We start from the raw sequence: 25,267 nt of genomic DNA on the forward strand, positions 1-25,267 counted from the left end.
TTTGGCCGGCCCACCTAGCTTGAGCTCTAAGCATGGGTCGACCACTAACTTGCACCCATTAGCCTTGTTTTGGTCGGCCCTAGCTTGGGCTCCAAGCTAGCTTGGCTGGCCACCTTAAGGTGGGTAGAAAGTGGGTATTTGGTGGATATAAAATTTTATAATAAGAGGCTACGATAGGGACCAAGAGGAGGAATTGGTTTTGGTCTCCCGATGAAAATAAGCTTCCCGTGTTCACCCCGAACACCCAACTTAATTTCATCAATAATAATTCATACCACTAAATAATTATTATTGAACTACCGCACCAATCCCAAATTACATTTTGGGCTCATTCTTATTATGAGTGTGTTAGTCTCCCTGTGTTTAAGATGTCGGATGTCCACTAATTAATTGAGTTACTGACAACTCATTTTAATTAATATCTCAGTCCAAGAGTAGTACCACTCAACCTTATCATCATGTCGGACTAAGTCCACCTGCAGGGTTTAACATGACAATCCTTATGAGCTCCTCTTGGGGACATTATCAACCTACATTACTAGGACACAGTTTCCTTCTATAATCAACAATACACACTATAAATAATATCATTTCCCAACTTATTGGGCCTCTTGATTTATCGAACTAAATCTCACCCATTGATAAGTCAAAGAAATAAATACTAGATATATGTATTTATTATTATATCAGGATTAAGAGCACACACTTCCATAATAACAAAAGGTCTTGTTCTTTTATTCAGTCAGTATAAAAAGAACTTTCCTTAAATGGTCCTACTAAATATACTCAGAGTGTACTAGTGTAATTTTATAGTTAAGATAAACTAATACCAAATTACACTACAACTATTCCAATGGTTTGTTCCTTTCCATCTTAGTCGTGAGCTATTGTTTATAATTTATAAGGAATTGATAACATGATCTTCTATGTGTGACACCACACACCATGTTATCTACAATATAAATTAATTGAACAACTACACTTAGCATATAAATATAGACATTTGACCAATGTGATTCTTTATTTCAAAATAAAATGTTTACAAAAAGCTCGACTTTTAGTATACACTCTAACAATCTCCCACTTATACTAAAAGACTATGTTGATTTTGTTACACTATAAGAAGTTGTGGAGCAATAAGCTATTCAAATAGCACAAGTTCTACGCAAATCTGATAGGACTCGTCGTTAGCCTGAGAGATATTCTTTTCTCTTATCTGATCATGGATGTAGTGCTTGTTGGTCTCAATAAGCTACATCTTATCAGGAAGCTGTATGAGGCCCAGATTTTAAGAAATGGCTAGAGGCCATGAGATTCAAAATGGAATCTATGTACACTAACCAAGTATGGACCTTGGTTGATCCACCTGAAGGAATCAAACCCATTGGGTGTAAGTGGGTCTTCAAAGTGAAGACTGACATGGATGGTCATATGCATACCTATAAAGGTAGATTGGTGGCTAAAGGATTCAAGCAAATTCATGGTATAGACTATGATGAAACCTTTTCACCAATAGCAATGCTCAAGTCCATTTGGATTATGTTTGCTATTGCAGGTTACTATAATTATGAGATCTAGAAGATGGATGTCAAAACTGTATTTCATAATGAAAATCTACTAGAGGATGTGTACATGACACAACCTGAGGGTTTTATAGATCTAGAGCATGCTGGAAAGGTGTGTAAGTTGCAACGATCCATATATGGATTAAAGCAAGCTTCTAGAAGCTGGAATCTTTGATTTGATAATGCGATCAAAGAGTTTGGTTTCATCAAGAATAAAGATGAACCTTTTGTCTACATAAAGGTTAGTGGGAGCACAGTTGTCTTTCTCATATTGTATGTAGATGACATACTTCTCATTGGAAATGATATCGCTACTCCTCAATCAGTGAAAACTTGGCTTGGGAATTATTTTTCAATGAAAGACTTAGGTGAAGCAGCCTACATTTTAGGCATCAAGATCTATAAAGATACATCTAAGAGATTGCTTGGTTTAAGTCAAAGTACATATATTGACAAGGTGCTTAATTGTTTCACTATGCAGAATTCCAAGAAGGGATTTTTGCAATGTCACATGGTGTAAGTCTTTTGAAGACTCAATCCCCCTCTTAGAAGAAAGGGACCACATGGATCAGATTCCTTTTGTATTTGCTATAGGGTATATCATGTATGCCATGCTTTGTACTCACCTAAATGTCTCGTATGCGTTAATCATTATGAGAAGATACCAGTCAGATCCAGGTGAAGGTCACTAGACAATAGTCAAGAATATTCTTAAGCACTTGAGAAGAACTCAAGATTATTTCTTGATCTTTAGAGGCGATGAAAAGCTTGCTGTAAAGGGTTACAGCGGTTACTATAAAGGGTTACAGTGACGCAAGCTTCCAAATTGACAAAGATGATTCTAGATCGTAGTTAGGGTATGTATTTTACTTAAATGGTGGTCCTGCGTATTGAATACTTTAGTGATTCCATCTCATTTGAGAGATCATCGATAGAGGAGATGTGAGGATATATAGAGTACCGACCGATGCTAACATTGCGGATCCCTTGACCAAAGCTTTGGCACAAAGGAAATATGATGGTCATACTAGGTCACTAGGTATTAGATATTTCAGTGATTGACACTAGTGCTAGTGGGAGATTGTTAGTATTAGTCCTAGTACCAATTATGAGATGATTGTAAAGGGCTCCTTTATATCATATTTCATTATTAATAAAGGCAAAGTTGGCTATTATATTTACTTCAATTCAGTGTCGAATGAATAAGTATAATAATGTCCTAGAGTAGGAGGTTCTAATCTACAACATATCAATTGGTTGAATTGATAGTGAGATATTGTAGATATACATAGAACACTACTCTTAACTATTCTTAATCAAGCATTAATATGCAAGGACAATATTAATGCGTTGAGACTAGCATGTAGGTCAACGGATGACTTAATCTCACAAGTCATGGATATGAGATGTCAGGTTAACACATGGGTATATATTAGAGAATATGTACTGAATGACCCGCTATGAGAATGTTTCATGGATCGTTATATGAGTGTCATAAATATTCTCATGTGACTATTAGTATGAATAGTTCTTAGACCTAAAGTCACTACGGTTCCCTATATAAGGAGTTGTATACTTTGGTATCGACAAACATCACCCGTAACAGGGTGGACCAAAAGTTGATCACTGGGTATGCAATAAGTTATGCAGAGGGGTGTGAGTGATGTAGATGAGATCTATCCTTTCCATATAACGGAAGTTATATCTATAGGCCCCTTGATTAGTAGGACACAAGAATGCATGACCATGCTTAAATGAGTCAATATGCGACATTGAGCTTATTTGATTGAGTGGGTCTACTTAGAGATCAAGAAACACAAATATTGATAAAAGGATGACATGCTTTATGCCTTATTGATCAATCTAGATATCAAAGATAGAAGGATTGAGTCATACATGATAATAGCCATGGAAAGGTTAGGTCGGATCTCGACATTCTCGTCACTTGGGTAGCAATGATGCCTTGCTAGATGTCACTCATTGCTTATGTACCTAAATATTGATTTGGATGCATTGTCAACGTTATGATAACCTATTGGGTCACACACAAATAACATGTCAATGGAGATGGATTCATATGATGGATCATTGAATAAGTCTAATTCAAATGGGACTCATTAAATTAGACTCAATTAGATCCAACTATTGGATTGAGTCTAATTCAAATTAGACTCATTGAGTCAATTGGATTGATGATTAATGAGTTAGACTCATTAAGTGATTTTATGAATTTGAATTCATGAAGAAAGAGGAGTGTACAACTTGAATTATTCATGCATTGGATGCATTTGATGAAGAGTGAACAATTTGAATTACTTATGCATTGGATGCATTGAATTCATTGGATGAAGACAAATATTAATGTCAATTAAGGCAATTGACATTAAGACATAAGTCAATTTCATGAATCTATAAAAGGGGATTTGTGGATTATTTTGATAATGAGTTTTTGGTGTTCTTGCTCTGCTTCCTCCTCCTCTCTTCACTTGGCCGAAAACTCCCAAGAAGGGTTGCTAGCATAACCTTTGGTTGTTTCATTCTCCACTTTGTGAGTTTGTGAGACAAATGAGCCTTCTTCGTGTGGATACCATAGAGGCGCAACCACTTGATCGCGCTAAGATCTGCATCTAAAGAAGCGTTGTTGTCGGGATTGCGAAGGGCATGCAACAAAGGTATAACTCCCTCTCATGTAAATCTTAGTATATGATTTCCTTTCGCATGGATCTTTTGGAGGAACTTGATGTTTTCAGCTGCACTTTCATGTGTTTAGCACCCTAGTTCTTTACAATATTAATGGATCTTCCATGGCTCTTGAAGATGCTAATGAACTCAGCCAATGGGAGATAAAGGATACTCAAATTATCTCTTAGATTTTAGGATCTATTGAAGCTCATATGGTGAATAATTTATGCTCCATTAGTACAACTAAGAAGATGTGGGATCATCTGAAGTGAATATACCATTAAGATAATACTACAAGACGATTTCAACTATTGTCAAATGGCAAAAATGGTCAAATTTGAGTAAATGGTTGATTATCTTCCTCTTAATGACCCCTTCCATAAAATAGGAATTATTGTACAAGCTATTTTGGGTAAAAAAATATACAACTAATTATATACTAATTACAGATAATCTACTTTAGGTAATAATATATACATAGCTAATAGCATACATATGGTAAAACAAATTCCATAATTGATAGTCCATAATCTCTACCATTAATATCTCCTCTCAAATTGATGTTGAGTGATCAACACGCATTAATTTGTCAGCAAGAAAGTGATGGTGGTGTAGAGAGAGAGCCTTAGTAAACACATCAGTAGTCTAGAGTGTTGGTGCGGTTAGCACTAATGGTCTAACCCAGGTTTTGATGAATGACAAAATAGGTTAAGTTAGTTTTGTTGTTGATCTAACACTTTGATCGAATGTGCAGGAGAAGTCCAGACAGGTCGACGGGCTGACCGGATGTCTGGTACGTAGCCCAGCTAGGTCAACGAGCCGACCGGATAGCTGGCATGAACTCCAAACGGGTCGACGGGCTGACCGAACATTTGGCACGAAGCCCAACTAGGTCGACGGCCTGACCGGATAGTTGGCAAGAAGTCCAGACAGGTCGAAGAGCTGACCGGACGTCTGGCAGGTAGGTGAAGGTAAGTCACTGGAGTTGAGTGACTGTGAGGACGCGTTCCCGGGAAGGGAACTTAGGCGCCGATCTGACTTAGAGCCATTTCAGAACTCTAAGTCTAGATCTTGACTAGATTCCGGTCTCAGTAAGATGGAATCTAATTACTATTTTATATCTATTATGTTTTCTGTTCTAACTCTGTCTTGTAGGAGATTAACCTTTTTGTGCAGGGTTAGAATTGACCAGGATCGGTTGACCGAACATCTGGATCGGTCGACCGAACCAAAGATGGTCGTCACTGGATTCAGGCCAGGTTGATCAGGTCAGAGAAGACTGATCGGTTGACCAAACCTGTTTATTAGTCGACCGAACCTAGATAAGAGCTGACCCAGATGAAGCGGAGTGAACGGATCGGATGAGGTGGAAGTCATCTGATCAGTCGACCGATCTGCTTCGGGTCAAACTTGATCCCGAACTTCGAGGATCTAGATCAGCATTGCAGAGCCTATAAAAGGGAGCCTCGGGGTGCAACCTCTTCAATCAATTCGAACAGAACACCTGTGCTCTTGTACGTTGCTCCGAACGCAGCAATTACGCCCAACTGCTCCGACAACTGACAACTTGTTCTCTTCACCCTTTTTTTATTGTCAGTATTTTATTTCATTATTCAGCACTTGTACTTTAGAATTGTAATAGATTTTCAGATTGATAGTGATTTCCCACCAAAAGTGGTCAAGGACCACGGGCCTTGGAGTAGGAGTCGACCTAGGCTCCGAACCAAGTAAAAATCTTGGTGTCTTTGTCCTCTTTGTTTTTCGTTGTTTTAATTTCCGCTGCGTATTCTACGAAAATTTGTAAATCACTATTCACCCCCTCTAGTGAACACATCGATCCAACAAGTGGTATCAGAGCAGGTACCGCTCTAATTTAGTGCAACCACCAGTCAGACAAGGGGGTGACATTTTTTTTTACTTTTTTGTCGGCTTTTGGGTTTTTCGCATAATTCCAAAATGCTATTATTACCTTTTTGGAAATATTTTCTCGTTGTAGTTAATCTAAATTGGTGCAACACCAATTTAGTTTTTCTCTATTATTTCTATTTCCTCCCGCACTACTAATCCAAGACCAAGTCTTGGTACGTTGCTTATATAGCTACTCTCTTGTGTGCAGGATGTCTCAGATCGAAGACTTCAGTATGGTGCGTCCTCCCCTATTCAATGGGAATGATTTTTCGTACTGGAGGAAAAGGATGGAGGTCTACCTGAAGATGGACTTCGACCAATGGTTGAGCATCACAGAAGCCTACCGAGCACCAGTTGACAACTCCGGGAATCTACTTGATCCTGAACAATGGATGCCAGACATAAAGAAGAAGGCATCAATGGAGAACAAGGCGATCAACACGTTACAATGCGGATTGACAAGGAAAGAGCTGAACCAGGTAGGACTGCACCAGAACGCTAAAGAGTTATGGGACAAGTTGATCAAACTGCACGAAGGGACCAATGACGCTAAGGTAACGAAACGAGAGTTGCTATTAAATAGAATATTTAATATAAAAATACAGGAAGGAGAAACGGCGAGTCAACTTCACGCAAGGATCAAGGACATTCTCAACGGGCTCCACGCGATAGGCTACCAGATGGATAACAGAGATTTGATAAGGTACGCGTTAAACGCTTTTCCGCGTAATAGTTGGTGGGCATCTATCGTAGATGCCTACAAAATTTTAAAAAATTTATCAAAATTAAAATTAGACAAACTTTTTTGTGAGTTAGAACTACACGAATAAACTAACGCTAGATCCAAGAAAAGTATAGCTTTGTTTGCAGGTTCCTCCAAAGAAAAGAAGAACAAGCCTGAACCTGAAGAAGATTCTGACCATAACTCTGAAGATGAAGAGCACCTGGTGAACCTGTTAAGGAAGATGTTCACCAGGAGGAAGAGGAGCTTTAGCAAGAAGGACCTTCAGAAGATCAATTCTCCAACAGAATCAAGGAATGTGACGTGCTTCGGATGCAACAAGAAGGGCCATTACAAGAATGAGTGCCCGAGATTGAAGAACGACAAACCGAAGATGACCAAAAAGAATGCCCTCAAAGCGACATGGGACGACACCTCCTCGGATGAATCGGAGGCCGAAGATCAGAAGCACCAAAGTCATCTTGCGCTAATGGCCTACGAAGATGAGTCGGAAGGCAAATCAGAAGATGGGTCCGAACCCAAATCGAGCCACGAGTCCGTACTCATTTCCAAAGGTCCCGAAGAGGTATATCTTAACTTAAATAAAAAATTCTTTAAAATTATTTTGTGTTTGAATAATAAATTGGTTAAATTAGAAAAAGTAAATGAATTACTCCTTGAAGAAAATCAAAATCTCAAGGAACAACTCACGAATAACAATCCAACTCAAGATCTAACACTTGAGGAAGAAAATTTGACACTAAAATTAGAAATTAACAAATTAAAAGATATGTTATAAAAATTCACAACAAGATTTAAGAACTTAGATCTAATTTTGAACAACCAAAAAGCAACTTACAATAAAACCGGACTTGGCTATAAGTCAAGCTCAAATAAAATATTTAAATCATTAATAACCCAACACAAATCAACAAATAAAGCTTGGGTTCTGAAAGCGTGTTTAATCACGCAAGTAGGACTTAACCAATACTACATACCTAAAGAGAAAATATACTATATAAAATCAGATAATTCAAATCAAAAACCTAAATATAAATCTAAATCAACAAATTCAAAAACTAAACATTTTAAAACCCACCAAATTTAGAATATCATGAAGTTAAATATAACTATAAAAGAAATAGACATAAACATAAAAATAAAAATTAAATTAAAGGCCAATAATTCAGGGGGGACTCCAGAATAGCTGGCACCTCCAAAACTAACATACTTGAAAGGGTAACCCAAACTAATCTACCCGGCAGAGTACTTAGGACTAATTGGAAAGGGGTTCATGTTTAACTTGAAAAATGGTACTGGTGAAGTTTTGGATGATAGTACATCAGGGAAGCTTAGTCTATACATGTCTAGGAAGATATGGCTTCGACCTGGTGCATTTGGCTAAGTGGAACTGGCCGAAGCTACCCTTTATGGATCCTAACCAGTTAGACCAAGGTTTTGTACTAAGTCCAGTGGATAGGACTATTTGGAAAACCTCGAAGGCATGATTACTCTAATGATGTCCAAGTGACTCACCATAGCCCAGAAGTTTATCCAGAGAATGACTATCTATTGAACTCAAAGCTGAACCTGAATCTAACACAAGGTTAAAACCAAACCCTAAAATTGAACCTAATTCATCTCACAAAATCATAGTATTTCCTGATTGAAAACGTAGATCGGGTGAGATGACTAAGGACTCAATTAAAATTAAATTAAATTAAATTAAAATAAAATTAAAACAATAAATTAAATCAAATTGAATTTAAAATCAAAATTAAAAATTAAACTTAAAATTTTTTTTAACTTAAAAATTTATTTTAAAATTAAAACATAAAAAAAAAATTAACTTAAAAATGTATTTTAAACTTAAATTTTTTTTAACTTAAAATTTTATTTTAAAATTAAACATAATTTTTTTTAACTTAAAAATTCATTTTAAAATTAAACTTAAAATTTATTTAACTTAAAAATGTATTTTAAACTTAATTTTTTTAACTTAAAAATTTATTTTAAAATTAAACTTAAAATTTTTTTTAACTTAAAAATTCATTTTAAAATTAAACATAAATTTTTTTTAACTTAAAAATGTATTTTCAACTTAAATTGTTTTTAACTAAAAAATTTATTTTAAAATTAACATAATTTTTTTTTTAACTTAAAAATTCATTTTAAAATTAAAAATAAAAAAAAATTAACTTAAAAATGTATTTTAAACTTAAATTTTTTTTAACTTAAAAATTTATTTTAAAATTAAACTTAAAATGTTTTTAACTTAAAAATTCATTTTAAAATTAAAACTTAAAAAAAATTAAATTAAAAATGTATTTTAAACTTAAATTTTTTTAACTTAAAAATTTATTTTAAAATTAAACTTAAAATGTTTTTAACTTAAAAATGTATTTTAAACTTAAAATTTTTTTAACTTAAAAATTTATTTTAAAATTAAACTTAAAATTTTTTTAACTTAAAAATTCATTTTAAAATTAAACTTAAAAATTATTTTTAACTTAAAAATGTATTTTAAAATTAAACTTAATTTTTTTTAACTTAAAAATTCATTTTAAAATTAAACTTAAAAAAAAAATTTAACTTAAAAATGTACTTTAAACTTAATTTTTTTTTAACTTAAAAAGTTATTTTAAATTAAACTTAAAAAATTTTTTAACTTAAAAATTCATTTTAAAATTAAACTTAAAATTTTTTTAAACTTAAAAATGTATTTTAAAATTAAATTTAATTTTTTTTAACTTAAAAATTAATTTTAAAATTAAACTTAAAATTTTTTTAACTTAAAAATGTATTTTAAAATTAAACCTAATTTTTTTTAACTTAAAAATTCATTTTAAAATGAAACTTAAATTTAAAAATTTTATTTTAAAATTAAAATTTAAATCTTTTTAATTTATTTTAAAATTAAATTTAAGATTATTTTAACTTAAAATTTTATTTTAAAAAATTATTTTTAAAACTAAAGATTTATCTTAAAATTAAACTTTAATTCTGCTTGCTTGAGAATTAACTCAAATTCTTACATAAAATGACCAACCTTGAAAATAATCTTAAAGGAATAAAATAAAACTAATTTTAACTCTTACCTATTGTAGGAAACCAGGTGGATCTTGGACAGTAGTTTCTCCAAGCATATGACTGGAGATCACACCAAGTTCACTCAACTTACTTACAAGAGTCTAGGAACAACTGCCTTTGGAAACAATGACAAACTCAAGGTAATTGGTATAGGTAATATTGAATTAAAAATATATTTTATTATTATAAATGTCTTACTTGTTGAAAATTTTAAATATAATCTCCTAAGTATAAGTTAATTGTGTGACAGTAGGTATAAGGTTAAATTCTTATCTATAAAATGCTTAATCAAACACCTAAATAATCCTACTATAAGTCTAAAAGGCTTTAGAAAAGACAACATCTATACAATTAACTTAACCACTTCTTCAGTTAAGTGCTATTTAACACAAAAAGAAGAAACTTGGTTATGACATAAAAGAATGTCACACACAAATTTTAGAAATATAAGTAAATTAAATGGATTAGTTAGAGGCTTACCAAAGTTACCTAACTTAGATTCAACCATATGTAATGCATGTCAACAAGGTAAACAGACAAAATCTACTCATAAACTAACTAATCAATCACAAACCAACTCAATATTAGAACTTCTACACCTAGATCTATTTGACTCCCATGGAGTCAAATCAATAAATGGAAGTTTATATTGTCTAGTCATAATAGATGACTACTCTAGGTTCACTTAGGTCAAATTCTTAAAAAATAAAGATGAAACTTTTGAAATATTTACAAACTTTTGCAAACAAGTTGAAAATGAAAAAGACCTTAAAATCAAAAGAATCAGAAGTGACAATGGGGGAGAATTTAAAAATCATAACTTTTATAAATTTTGTCTTGAAAATGGCTATCATCGCGAATTCTCATGTCCTAAAACTCCCCCACAAAATAGAATTGTAGAAAGAAAAAATAGAACTCTGCTTGAAGCATCTAGAACAATGCTGAATGAATATAACCTACCTAAGTATTTTTGGGCAGAAGCTGTTAGTACAGTCTGCTACGTGTAAAATAGAACAACACTAAACAAATTACATAATAAAACCTTTTTCGAACTTTATTATAATAAACAACCCAATATAAAATACTTTAAAGTATTTGGGTGCCCAGCCTTCATCTTAAACACAAGAGAATACTTAGGAAAATTCACTTCTAAAATAGAAAATGGAATTTTTGTAGGATACTCCCTAAATAGTAGAGGTTACAGAGTTTATAATAAGGTTACCTTAAGAATTGAAGAAACTACTCATGTAAAATTTGAAGAATCCAAACAAAACCAAGAACAAACCCAACTTCAACCAATTAAATTTGTTCAAGAAAATAATAATTCTGAAGGCACCAATCAATTTCTAAATCATGAAGAGGAAGAAGAACCTCAAGAGAGGCAACCTCCTAGAACTATTAGAGTCAACCCAAATCATCCAACTAGTCAAATAATTGGTGATCCAGACTTAAGGGTTCAGACTAGATCGTCCTTTAGAAATCTAAGTCAAATTTCCTTAATTTCAAAAATTGAACCCAAAACCATAGCTGAATCATTACTTGACCCAGACTGGGTCATAGCCATGCAAGAGGAACTAGCTCAATTTGAACGCAATGAGGTATGGGACTTAGTACTCCAACCAAAAATAAGAAAGTAATAGAAACAAAATGGGTATTTAGAAACAAATTAAGTGAAACTGGGGAAATTACAAGAAACAAAGCTAGGCTAGTTGCTAAGGGGTTTAGTCAAGTTGAAGGACTTGATTATGATGAAACCTATGCCCCAGTAGCTAGATTAGAATCCATTAGAATGTTACTAAGTTATGCAGCCCACAAAGGGTTCAGATTGTATCAGATGGACGTTAAATCTGCCTTCCTTAATGGACTAATAAAAGAAGAACTCTACGTAGGACAACCACCTAGGTTTGAAAGTTTAGAACACCCTGACTATGTCTTTAAATTAAAGAAAGCTTTATATGGACTTCAGCAAGCACCTAGGGCATGGTATGAAAGACTAACTTCTTACCTAATCTCTAAAGGGTTCAACCAAGGTCAAATTGACCCAACCCTATTCGTTAAGACAATAAAGGAAGATATTTTTATAGCCCAAATCTATGTAGATGACATTATATTTGGTTCAACAAACTCAGAATTTTTAAATGAATTTACAAGTCTAATGGAACAAGAGTTTGAAATGAGTTTAGTTAACATATTTTTTAGGATTACAAATCAAACAAATAAATGAAGGAAACTACATTTATCAACAAAAATACACTAAGGAGTTACTTAAAAAATTTAGAATGGAAAACACTAAAGAGATAAAAACACCCATGACAGTGAACACAATCCTAGATGATGACCCCAATGGACAACCAGTTTATTTAAAATACTATAGGAGTGTCATAGGTAGCTTACTATACTTAACAACAAGTTGACCAGATATTCTATTTGCAGTTGGTATGTGTGCTAGATACCAAACCTGTGCTAAAGAATCCCATTTGACTCAAGTCAAACGAATCTTTAGATACCTTAAAGGAACAACAAATGTAGGAATTTGGTATCCTAGAACCAACAACTTTGAATTGATAGGATATTCTAACTCAGATTATGTCGGGTGCAAGTTAGATCGCAAAAGCACAAGTGGTGGATGTCAACTACTAGGTCCATCACTTGTTAGCTGGTTTAGTAGAAAGCAACACTGTGTTGCGCTATCTACAACTGAGTCAGAATACATAGCTATTGGAGAATGTGTTGCATAACTATTATGGATAATGCGCACTTTAAAAGATTTTAACTTAAACATTACAAATGTAAAAGTATTAATTGACAATATTAGTTCAATTAACTTAACAAAAAATCCAGTGCATCATTCCAGAACCAAACACAATGAAATTAGACATCACTTTATCAGGGATCATGTCACTAAAGGTGACATCGAACTCAAGTACATTGAGTCCAAGTTAAATTTAGCCGACATATTCACCAAACCACTCTCTAAAAGTGAATTTAGCAATCTATGAAGAAAATTAGGGATGTGTTTAATAGACTAGGATTTTCAAAATTTAAAATTAGGGATGTGAGATCTCGGAAAATTTAATTAATAGGGTTATTTGGAAAATAGCCTTATAGAATTTTTCCGGAATTTTTAGAAATTTTCTAGGAATTTTTCGGAGCTCTTAAGACGGGTTTTGAGGGGATCAATTAACAGGTACGGATAAAGCCTGTTTGGGATACCCATTTAGGTGAGGAAAAGGTTTAATTATAAATTCCTTTTTATTTCCTCAACCAAACGCCGTTTCCCGAATCGAGCCCTCTTCCTCCTTTTTCCCGATCTCCCCTCCCTTCTCTCTGTTCTCTCTTGCGGACAGTCGACGCCGACACCGACAGGATTAGGGCTCCAGCTCCGGCGATCGTTGGTGTCACTTGAGGAGGAAGCTGCTGGATTGAGCGCAGATCCGGCCGACGCCTTTCATCTCCGGGCTGCAGACATGCGCGTCCTCTTGCGCCGATCACTGAGGCCATTGAATCGAGCGAGATCCACTCGGTTGCCAAAGTGGAAGAGCAATTAGGGATTCAAGGGTAAGCCATCGAACCTTATTCCTTCTACTTCTTTGATTTGTGCCCTAGTTCGAGTCTTCTTCTCCGGTTCTTGCTCGCCTTCTTACTGATGGTTGGCGATCTCAGGTTAGGTCATGGATTTCTTCCTTGTTCTTGTTGATTGAAGGTCAGAGAAGTCCCTGGTGTGCAGAATCTAATCGAGCGACACCTTCTGGAGACAATCGATTGAGGTAAGATTAAGGTGTTGTATGATCTGTGATTTCCATTGTTTGATCCCTTCACTTGATCCGATCCAATGAGATGAGGTGGAGTTTGTTCTGATTAGTGAGTTGTGTTTGGGCTGTAGGGCAAAGACTAGAGGGGTTGATGCTTGATCAGTAGTCTTACTGCTTTATTCCTTCTTGATCCGAATTGTGGAGTGGAATCAAGCACCTTGCTGTTCTGTTTATGGTGTACCTTGTTTCCATAGCTACTCATCTCACGTCCGGCAGCAACCTATCCAGTGAGGTGAATCCAGTGAGGATTTGTGAAGGTAATTTTGGTGTCCAGCAGCATTTCTAGTTTTGGCAGCAACCTTATTTAGCAGATTGCTTGGTTTCAGCAATCTACAGCAGCTTGATCAAGGTAAGGTGTATAGGTTTTGTTCTTTGTTTTAGATATGATTTGATTTCATGAACAGATGTAGATTGGAATTAGGGTTATACTTAGTTGTTTATGTGTAGAATTATTTAGCTTAGAATTAGTTTAATGGAATGATTAGGGTTAAGGTAATTAACCCTAGTCAACCGTTGGATTTCTAATCTAATGGGAGATTAGGGATTTGATAACTAATCCTAATTGAACGTTAGATTTAATTAGATAGGATAAGGTTGTGTGATTAGGGTTTTGCCCTAATTTAGTTTTGGGAATTTTATTTAGCTATTTCATTTGGATTTAGCTAAATAAAATATATATGTTGTTTGACACAGGATTCTGATTCGAGACAGGCGTCTCGACGTTGACTTGGGATTGTACCTTCTATTTGAGGCGGGTACCCTTTGACTTATCTTTTGATACTGTCTTATGATATGTATAGTTTATATATAATTACTAGTGATAGATGGTAGATTTATTTCTTCCCTGGTCTTAGCTTAGTTGATACCTATCACATGCTTCTACTGTTAGATGCTTTACATTAGTCTGGGTTACTTTTATCTCTTGCCATGTGTATATGTGTTTGTGGTTATGGTTACTTATAGTGCTTATCTACCCTTGATTAGATGCTGGAGATACTTGTTATATATTGTTGGATTCATGTTGTTATATCTCTGTTAAATATCTGCGTTTACCTTTTTGGCACCTACGTATATGGAGGATGATACGTTCAGGTATGACATTCTGTAGCCGCATGCACCATACCACATGATTGCATGCTGGGCGATGGACGACTCCATTATTGTTGAGCTCGTCGGCCGGCTACATGAGGGCCTGCACACAACGTGTCTACTTCATGGGTAGTGGCACAGCACTCAGGGTGTGTATAGCAGGTTGCTCGGTGGTGCACCGCCGGGGTGCTCATGGGTAGCACGACACAGCGGGGTTGCAGCCGGGATCCCTCCCCATCATCGCGTACCGGGAGTTGAGAGCATTGCGCTCCCTCACTATGTTTGAGGTAGGAGGATAGGTGTACTCCGACAGCATCCCGTCCACTCGGTCACTCTTCAGGGGTAGTGATGGCAGGTGGTGTCACAGCCCTACCCACGCGGTCTCACCATTGTGTGTGAGATACAGACTGGCGTCAGGGGTGACCATGTCATATTGCATCATATGCACAGATTGCATTTATTGTGATGGTTGCATATTGGATGATGCACTTGGGTGACTGCATATGATTGACATGCATACAGGATACATGCGTATTTGTTTTGACTATCTTTATCTGTGTATGTCCACAGTCATTCGCCCAAGCCTCGCAGGTGAGTACAGTTTATTTCAGTTATGCATTTCTTATTATTCTTGCTGTAAACTGTATTACATGCTTCTGGTTACTCATTACAGTTTATTCAGCTATGCATACCTGTTATATTGTTAGGAGACTGTACTGTAGGTCCTATGATTTAGGAGACTGTACCTTAGGATATTACTGGTAGTTATATATTGTTGTACATCTCTATTGGATTACCTGCTGAGTTCTTTGAACTCACCCCGTTGTTACTATTTTTCAGGTTGAGGCCGTCAGGAGAGATTCCAGTCGCTAGCCCTATTATCGCGAGGATTTTCTTTGTCGGATTATATTTTGCTTTTGCATCTTATATACTTGTATTGTGGGTTTGTATTGTGGACTTTACATTGAACATTCGGGTTTGCTACTTTTATTTTCCGCTGCGGTTGTATTTCCATTACTTTGTGGATTTGTTTCTTCGTTGTAGTGGAGTAGGCTGTTTACATATATCTTCGAGGTTCTATATCGTCTTTCCTTATTAAACTGCGTGGATTGATCATATATTATATCTGTGTGGAATGCTGATATAAACTGCGTGGGTTGTTTCTTAATTGTATTGTATTATTCCGGCCGTGTGTGGCCGAGGTATAGAGATATATGTATACTGAGCTTCATATTGTCCGTCGTACAGGGGAGATGCTGCCGAAATTTCTTCGGACAGGAACTACCTGGGGGCGTGACAAATTTGGTATCCTAGAACCAACAACTTTGAATTGATAGGATATTCTAACTCAGATTATGTCGGGTGCAAGTTAGATCGCAAAAGCACAAGTGGTGGATGTCAACTACTAGGTCCATCACTTGTTAGCTGGTTTAGTAGAAAGCAACACTGTGTTGCGCTATCTACAACTGAGTCAGAATACATAGCTATTGGAGAATGTGTTGCATAACTATTATGGATAATGCGCACTTTAAAAGATTTTAACTTAAACATTACAAATGTAAAAGTATTAATTGACAATATTAGTTCAATTAACTTAACAAAAAATCCAGTGCATCATTCCAGAACCAAACACATTGAAATTAGGCATCACTTTATCAGGGATCATGTCACTAAAGGTGACATCGAACTCAAGTACATTGAGTCCAAGTTAAATTTAGCCGACATATTCACCAAACCACTCCCTGAAAGTGAATTTAGCAATCTATGAAGAAAATTAGGGATGTGTTTAATAAACTAGGATTTTCAAAATTTAAAATTATTTTCAAAATAAGTGTTTTAAATTCTAGGTTAAAATTGTTTTTCAAAACTTTTCTATTTTTAGAATTTCAAAAACAGTTTTAACCTTAGACTAGCTCAAATTCCTTAGAAAGCATGCACCCATAGGACTAGTATTTGAGCATCTCACCAACACCCTAGGTTTACCTTGCTTGTGATTGACAAACATAGAAAGGGGTGAGATGTATAGGCTAATTGCCTGGACTTAAGATGCTTATTTCAGTACATTGACATGAGTTTGGGCGTTAAATACAAAACAGACATTAATCAGGTTAAGCTATTCAGTTTAGTCAAACACTAACTGATGACAATTACACTTGACCTGACTAGCCAAGTGAAAGTTGCTATCTTATGATAGTCAGTAAGTAGCTAACTGGTTAGATAGTGGTTTTAATGTCAGGTTCAGGGGGAGGATTTAGCTAAACTATTTTCTGGTCTCTAAAATTTTTTCTCTATCAATGTTGTTTTGAAAATTGAATTCTTCAAAACCTGATTTTACTTAGTTGGACTTTTAAACTTTATTTTGAATTCACAAAATGGTTTTCCTTAAAAATTAAATCTTTTCAGCTTACAAAAGTATTTTGAAACTTTTGTAACATTATCTTCATAGAACTTTAAACTTATACTTAACTTGATTAACTTTAAACTTATACTTGTAAAATTAACTATATTTCAAAACTACTAAGTTATGTTACTAAATCAGATATCTTTCAAAACTTAGTCATTTTACAAAGGTTAAGAAATAAAAGCAAAATTATCTATGTTTTAAAATCTAAACTCCCCCAAGTCAACTTGACATTATTGCAATTTTTACAACGTCTTTCCTGTCTCTTGCATTCTTATTATAACTGTGATTACTTGATCCATGTTTATTTTGACAAATGCCAAAGGGGGAGGATTAGGTGGTTAAGTTAGCCAACCAAAATTAAAAATAAAAACTAACTTAAAAACTTGTTAATACTTGTTTTACTTGCATTTTACATTAACTTAACCAGGTTGTCATTCCATCAAAAAGGGGGAGATTGTTGATGCAGTTTGCACTAACGGTCTAACCCAGGTTTTGATGAATGACAAAATAGGTTAAGTTAGTTTTATTGTTGATCTAACACTTTGACCGAGTGTGCAGGAGAAGTCCAGACAGGTCGACGGGCTGATCGGATGTCTGGTACGAAGCCCAGCTAGGTCAACGGGTTGATCGGATAGTTGGCACGAAGTCCAAACGGGTCGACAGGCTGACCGGACGTTTGGCACGAAACCCAGCTAGGTCGACAGGTTGACCGGATAGCTGTCACAAAGTCCAGACGGGTCGAAGGGTTGACCGGACATTTGACAGGTAGGTGAAGGTAAGTCACTGGAGTTGAGTGATTGTGAGGACGCGTTCTCGGGAAGGGAACTTAGGCGCCGATCCGACTTAGAGTCATTTCAGAACTCTAAGTCGAGATCTTGACTAGATTCCGGTCTCGGTGAGACGAAATCTAATTACTATTTTATATCTATTATGTTTTCTGTTCTAACTCTGTCTTGTAGGAGATTAACATTTTTGTGCAGGGTTAGAACTGACCGGGATCGGTCGACCGAACGTCTGGATCAGTCAACCGAACCAAGGATGGTCGTCACTGGATTCAGGCCAGGTTGATCGGGTCAAAGAAAACTGATCGGTCGACCGAACCTGTTTATCGGTCGACCAAACCTGGAAAAGAGCTGACCGAGACAAAGCGGAGCGAACGGATCAGATGACGTGGAAGTCATCTGATCGGTCGACCGATCCGCTTCGGGTCAAACTTGATCCTGAACTTCGAGGATCTGGATCAGCATTGCAGAGCCTATAAAAGGGAGCCTCGGGGTGCAGCCTCTTCAATCAATTCGAACAGAACACCTGTGCTCTTGTACGCTGCTCCAAACGCATCAATTACGCCCAGCTGTTCCGACAACTGACAACTTGTTCTCTTCACCCTTTTTGTATTGTCCGTATTTTATTTCACTATTCAACACTTGTACTTTAGAATTGTAATAGTTTTTCAGATTGATAGTGATTGCCCACCGAAAGTAGTCAACGACCACGGGCCTTGAAGTAGGAGTCGACCTGGGCTCCGAACCAAGTAAAAATCTTGGTGTCTTTGTCCTCTTTGTTTTTTGTTGTTTTAATTTCCGCTGCTTACTCTACGAAAATTTGTAAATCGCTATTCATCCCCCCCCCTCTAGCGAACACATCGATCCAACATAGAGTTCAGTGGTGATATGCAGAAGAGTGATGATGTGGGTATCATATGCTTCACGAATAGAGTGACAATCTACTTCAATGTGCTTAGTGCACTAGTGAAATACTGAATTAGTAACAATTTGAATAACACTAGAATTATCTGAATGGAGCAGAGTAGACTCAATTCGGGAAAACCCAAGCTCACCCAACAGTCTCTGAAGCCAAATTATTTTAGGATAGGTAGAGGACATAGCATGATACTTTAACTCTGTGGAAGACTTAGACATTCAAGTTTGCTTCTTACTTTTCAAAGCAATGAGAGAGGTACCAAGAAGCATGCACTAACTTGTAACTAAACATTGAGTATAAAAACAACCAACCTAATCAACATCACTATATGCAATCAAATGAATAGGAGAACCCACAGAAAAAAGACCCTCGGTAGAAGTGCCTTACAAATAGCAAATAATGCATCGAACAATAGCTAAGTGGAGGTGCTTAGTTGTCTGTAAAAATTGACTAACTTGTTGAACAACAAAGAAAATATTAGACTGAGTGATAGTCAAATAGGTCAAGCTCCCCACTTGTTGTCTATATAAAGAGGGATCAGAAATAAAATCACCCTCATCATAGTGATATTTAACATTCACTTCTAAAGGGGTATCAACAGAATAATCATATAGCAGACCAACTAAAATGACTATCTCCAAAAGGTATTTATGTTAGTATAAGAAAATTCCAATTGAGGTATAATTTACCTCAAGGCCTAAAAAATAGTGTCGATGACTTCTTTTTCCACTCACTTGGGCTCCTCCTCTCTAGAAAGATTAGATATGTCTTCTAACTTGTGAGATCTAATATCCTGAGATGTAACATAGATTAGAGTTTAGGCTGGCTTGCCAAAATAGCCCCTTCGACGCTTAAGTTAGCCATATATCAAATGAAGAAGAAGATGAAAGAAAGAAGATGAAGAAGAAGAGGAGGAGAGTTTGAAGAAGTAGAGTTGCCTCTTCTTGCGATAATAAGAAAACCAATGTACCTGTACCGAACCTCTCATGGTGTTTATATAGACATTTGAAGGGAATCTCCACTTCATTTTCCTTCGTGTCTTTTTACCTCTTCTTGCTTAAGTGAAGATGAGGTTTCTAATAATTTGTTATTATTCCTCCACTCATTGATTACCACGCAAACTAAGTAAGGAATCAAAGGAGCCACCTGTGACACCCATTATATGTTTCTCCATTCACTAGTCACCATGTAAGATAAGGAAGGAACCACCTCTAACACCCACTATGTACTTACCCATTCTCCCACCACCATGCTAGCAACCAGAATTTTCATAACACTCTAATGTTTGATAAGCCCTACTTATGTTACTTCCAAGAGATCCAGTCATATTGCTCAGAAGAGTATAACTGTATTGGTTGAGGGAGTTTAATTAATTCATGGTGATAAATCCCATCATATTGCTCAAAGAAGCTTAATAATATCACTCTACAGAACTCAGTTGTGTTACTCTGCTAAACTCAATAATATTGTCCTACAACATTTTAAGGAATATTTCTCTACGACACTTTGGTAATATTACTTTGCAGCACTTTGTAATATTGCTCTATGAAACATTAGATGCATTGCTCTATGACACTCAAACCCCACTATATTGCCTAGAAGAACCTTGTTATATGACTCAAGGGCAAACCCAACTACCATTAGATGCTTCTCCTTCAAGTCAAACTGAAAAGAAAAGTCAAATAAAGTCCAACTAAGTGTGTGTTCAAAGATAACATCTTCAGGAGAAAAATTCAACTACCATCAGATGCCCCTCCTTCATGTCGAACTGAAAAGGAAAGTCAAATGAAGTCCGACTAATACGAGAAGTTTACTATTTCCTTGATCTGTTGTTTCTATAGTCATAACATCGCTTGTGCTTTTTATATTTATTTCTAGGAAGGTGTCTTTGTTGACAATATAGAGATCAATATCTTTTCATCATTAAGGAGGTCCTTACTTTGTCTAAATAACTCATAGAGATAAACAAAGTTATGTTTTTATAAATCTAGAATGAATATGACTAAATTGAATTGATATGTTATGAGAAAGCTTTACAAGATAGGTATTACCAGTATTTTTAAGAAATGTGATGATGCATAACCAAAAAGAATCAATGAGATCTAAATATAGTCACAGTGAAATTTTGAGGTTTTTTTATATCCAGCATATTAATTATTAGTGTGGTCCTCAAAAATAAAAATTTAAATATATTTGACACATTGACTATTATTAATGGTTCAGAAGCACTAATTACTCGACACTTAGGTCATTATAATGATGCTCGGAAGCAATAAAGATGATGTTTAGGGATAGTAAGAATATATTTTCCATATTGATCATTACTAGAGGCTTGAAAGTACTAGTTACCTAGCACTTAGGTCATTATAATAATACTCAAAAGCAATAAAGCTAATGCTTAGAGGTAGTAAGGACATATTTAGTGCATTGTCTATTACTAGTGGCTTAGAAGTACTAGTTACCTGACACTTTGGTCATTATAATGATGCTCGAAAGTAGTAAAGCAGATGTCTAATGTAGTAAAAATATATTTGATACATTGGTCATTATTAGTGACTCAAAAGTACTCGATAATTGACACTTAGCTCAATATAATAATGCTTAGAAGCAGTGAAGTTGATGCTCGAAGGTAGTAAGTATATATTCGGCACATTGACTGTTATTAGTGACTCAGAAGCAGTAGTTACCTGACACTTATGTCATTATAATGATGATCAAAAGCATTAAAGATGATGTTTTTATCTTCTACATAACAATAATTTTGAACTATGAAAAATAGATATATGCTAAGACATTCATGTGAATAGCAAGGTAATTTATTTGATATCCTAATTACTTGATTCTGCAATTTTAATTTGAATAATGAATTACCTTGGTCAAAGTAATTTCTTACCCATGTTTTTCCTACAAATGTTCAAATATGTTTTTAGTTCCATGCAAATCTATCATGGGATTAATCCTTTGACCATTGTTGTAACTTTGAATTTACTGTGCCTTTCACTAGTTTTGTGTGAGCCTCCACTTCTACCATTAATGTTGCGCTTATTTCTTCATGATGCTATAAAACTCTTTAGGTTTCCTTCATTCTCTTTATCCCTTAGTCTTCATTTTCCATCTTATTTGCATAGCTTCATAGTGTACATGGCCGATTGTGTTCTACTCCATTCTCGGAGGGTCATCCCTCATTATATGTGGTAACACTATTTTCTGTAGTTATGTATACACTCCTTCTAACTTCTATCTTTGTGTTCAAGAACATACTATACATTCATCTCATCTCCTACTCACAACCTGGCAGACAAATATGCCCAAGTTGTAGATGATCTGATGGAATCTTGACTCAAGGAGGGTGCTGCTTTACTACAAGTACCTAGGCTCAAAATTCAAGTGGAGAGGCTAAAGGAACAGCTGAAGGAGGGCAACTTTGTGCCTACAATCCCTTAATTAATTATATTTGTTGGAGGACTGGTTTGTTTTAATGCATCGTATTTCTTAGGGTCAGATAAATTGGCCATTTATTTTTGTACCGAACCCTTTATTTCTATTAATGACTATCATCTATTATTTTTTATTTGATCATTATGATTTCATATATTTGTATTGGTTCCTGTGATGCTTAAGAGAGCATGAAATCCCCTTATTTTTCTTTTTTTTTGGGTACACGAATAAGATTTCATTAATGTCTTCCAATAAATTTACCTTTTAGCGCTTATTCTTCCTACTTTCACAACCCTTTGTTTTCAAATTTCAAAAAAAAAAAATCTGAAATATTTAATATTCCCACTTCCTTTATAATCCCTTTGGCCTATAAATTATTCTTAATATGGGTTAGTAGAATCCCAATTTTTCTTCTGTTTTCTCCTTATCCAACAACCCCCTTGTGTGACCACGCGATGAGGTAGGAAAAAAATTCAACCTTCATCTTCTATCAATCAATCGATTCTCCAATTGTCACAATAACAAGTTCAAGCTAGTCTAAAGAAAGCTAAGAAGAAGGTTGATCAATTGGCCTTGTTGCCTAAGAGACAATCCATGTGCATCATGTCTCATCCAAAGCTCGTCTCTTTGATAACTCCTTCCTCTCCTATCCAACTATATGAAGATTCTTTTGAGGATTTGCGTGAAGAATCCCTTGAGGTGTCGATTCCTCTTTCCCCTTTAAGGATTATCACTATTTTTAAAATTTTTGTAAGATAGTGAGTCTCTGTAATAATTTTGTACTTTTCTTAACTAACATTTCTTAGGTAATACAGGAATCTGCCAAGATCTAGTTTGCAACTGTAGGACCTAGCGATCATCTACGTCTCCATCCTTATCCGAACAATATCCCTGATCACGAATCTCAACTTCGATTGATGACAACCAGAGCAGAAACCTTGGACAAGCTACATTCTCAAGCAATTGCCGCCTTAGATGAGGCACTCCAGTGGGAAAAAATGCTACTCCAAGAACTCAACCTACTACACAACTATCAAATAAATGAGAAATAAATCCTCCATCCAACTTCTGATATTATATTTTGTATGTTTATCTAATGTTCGTTAGTTGGTCCATGAGATTTTTTGTCAATCTTTTGTTTCTCATGCATGATCACAATGTTGCTCTAAGTGAGAATATTATAATGTTAATCTTCTAATCTCAACTTTGTGCGTGTTACAAGATATTAATATGTTTATTCTAGAATATGGATGAGGAAAGGAAAGAAATCAACGATAGAAAGTTATCTTTGGAAGAAGAGAAAAGAAAGGGTGAAGAAATCTTTTCCTTTACACACTTGTTTACCTTGATAGAGGAAGGTGAATACTTATGATGTAATTTTGTAAATAAAAAAGGGTGCATGCGTCATTTTTTTTGGTACATAGTATAATTTTGTGAGTTAAAAAGGCTACATGCGTCATTTTTTTTTGTATATGGTGTAATTTTGTGAATACAAAAGGGGTACATGCGTCATTTTTTTTCCCATCCGCTACTTTCCGTCCGATTTTGAGGTGATCGATTTTGGCTTCAAAATTATCCGCTGATGGATTGCGTTACTTTTCCTTCGGAAAATTTTAATGAAGTAAACGACGGAAACTTTTCCACCGTGAAAACTTTTCCTTAATTTTACTTTTCACTCTCCTAAGTAACATAGACTCCGTTTGATATGCATGATAGGATAGGATTATATTTTTTAAAAAAAATTAATCAAGCGTTTGATAGAGTTGATTAAAAATAGAATTATGGATGATTAAAAATAAAATTCACAATCTCTTCATCTCAAGAAATATTATTTATCTTATCTTTAATTTTATTTTAATCAACCCAATTCTATCCTATCATATATATCAAACGGAGCCTAAGACTCACATTTATATTGCTTTTACTTTTTCTTCTATCAAAAAGTTTCTTCTTATATTTTCAAGGAAATAATTTAACTTTCTCTTGAAGTCATATCCCATCAAGAGTAGACAAGACTAACACATTTTCCTTATAAAAGCATACGTGGTGTCATCCTTTCGTCCTCATCTCTTAATTTGTCCTCTATTTTATACTCTCTTATTCTTTACTCCTTTTCTCACTGGCTTGGATGATGCAAGACCACTTGTAAGATCATATGAAAACTATAGAAACTATGATATACAGGAGTAGTCATAAAACTAGACCTTCTGAGGCTGATATCAAAGCACCTTCTTCCCTAGGAGAGTCCTCAGAGGACTCTACTCCGGTTTCTTTGGTTTCTGTAGAGTCCTCTATTTCAGACATTTCTTCCACTTTTCGGTGATGTTCCATGACATCCTACTTTGTCGCTTGATCAACTCATTTCATTGGTGTATTCATTTTTAAATTTAACCTTAAATCTTGACGTGCCTCATGAAACAGGACTTTTCATCAAAACTGCAAACCGGATACGACTTCATCTCGTATAAAAATCTTAACTCAACAACAAGATCAATCTTGACATGCCTTAAAGCTGCCCACCAAAGAGAGGGAATGTTAAAAACCAGATGTCAATTTTAATGGATTAAGTTTGATTTTAATCGATTAATATTATTTTTTTAATTAAGTTTATTTTAATGTTTCTTTATAAAAAAATGAAAAAAAATTTCTGTTTCGTTGAAACAGGATTCGAGAAAAAAAAATGCTATTGTTTCATTGAAACAGTAAAAGAAAGAAAAAAAATTAATATTTTTCTTAAAGAAATAATTAAGGGATTAAATTGTATTAAATAATATTATTAATTAATTATAGAACTCGAAGCTTTAACTTCTTAAGGAAGGATTCTATGTATAATCACGTAGTTGCATATAGTAGATTT

The 25,267-nt window shown here is 35.0% G+C and overlaps 1 long non-coding RNA gene across 3 annotated transcripts; it reads left to right on the forward strand.

Moving 5' to 3' along the window:
- The first annotated feature begins 13,312 nt into the window (after positions 1-13,312).
- LOC121987412 lies at positions 13,313-15,769 on the forward strand. 3 transcript variants are annotated; one of them, XR_006113570.1, is made up of 4 exons: positions 13,313-13,524; positions 13,630-13,733; positions 13,850-14,127; positions 15,708-15,769. It is a non-coding gene; the product is annotated as an uncharacterized LOC121987412 (long non-coding RNA). The 3 variants fall into 3 exon arrangements; XR_006113569.1 differs by lacking the exon at positions 15,708-15,769 and adding an exon at positions 14,472-14,506; XR_006113568.1 differs by lacking the exon at positions 15,708-15,769 and having other exon boundaries at positions 13,850-14,285.
- The last annotated feature ends 9,498 nt before the right edge of the window (positions 15,770-25,267 follow it).

The sequence above is a fragment of the Zingiber officinale genome, chromosome 5B (genome assembly GCF_018446385.1).
Source record: "Zingiber officinale cultivar Zhangliang chromosome 5B, Zo_v1.1, whole genome shotgun sequence".
Classification (NCBI taxonomy): domain Eukaryota; kingdom Viridiplantae; phylum Streptophyta; class Magnoliopsida; order Zingiberales; family Zingiberaceae; genus Zingiber; species Zingiber officinale.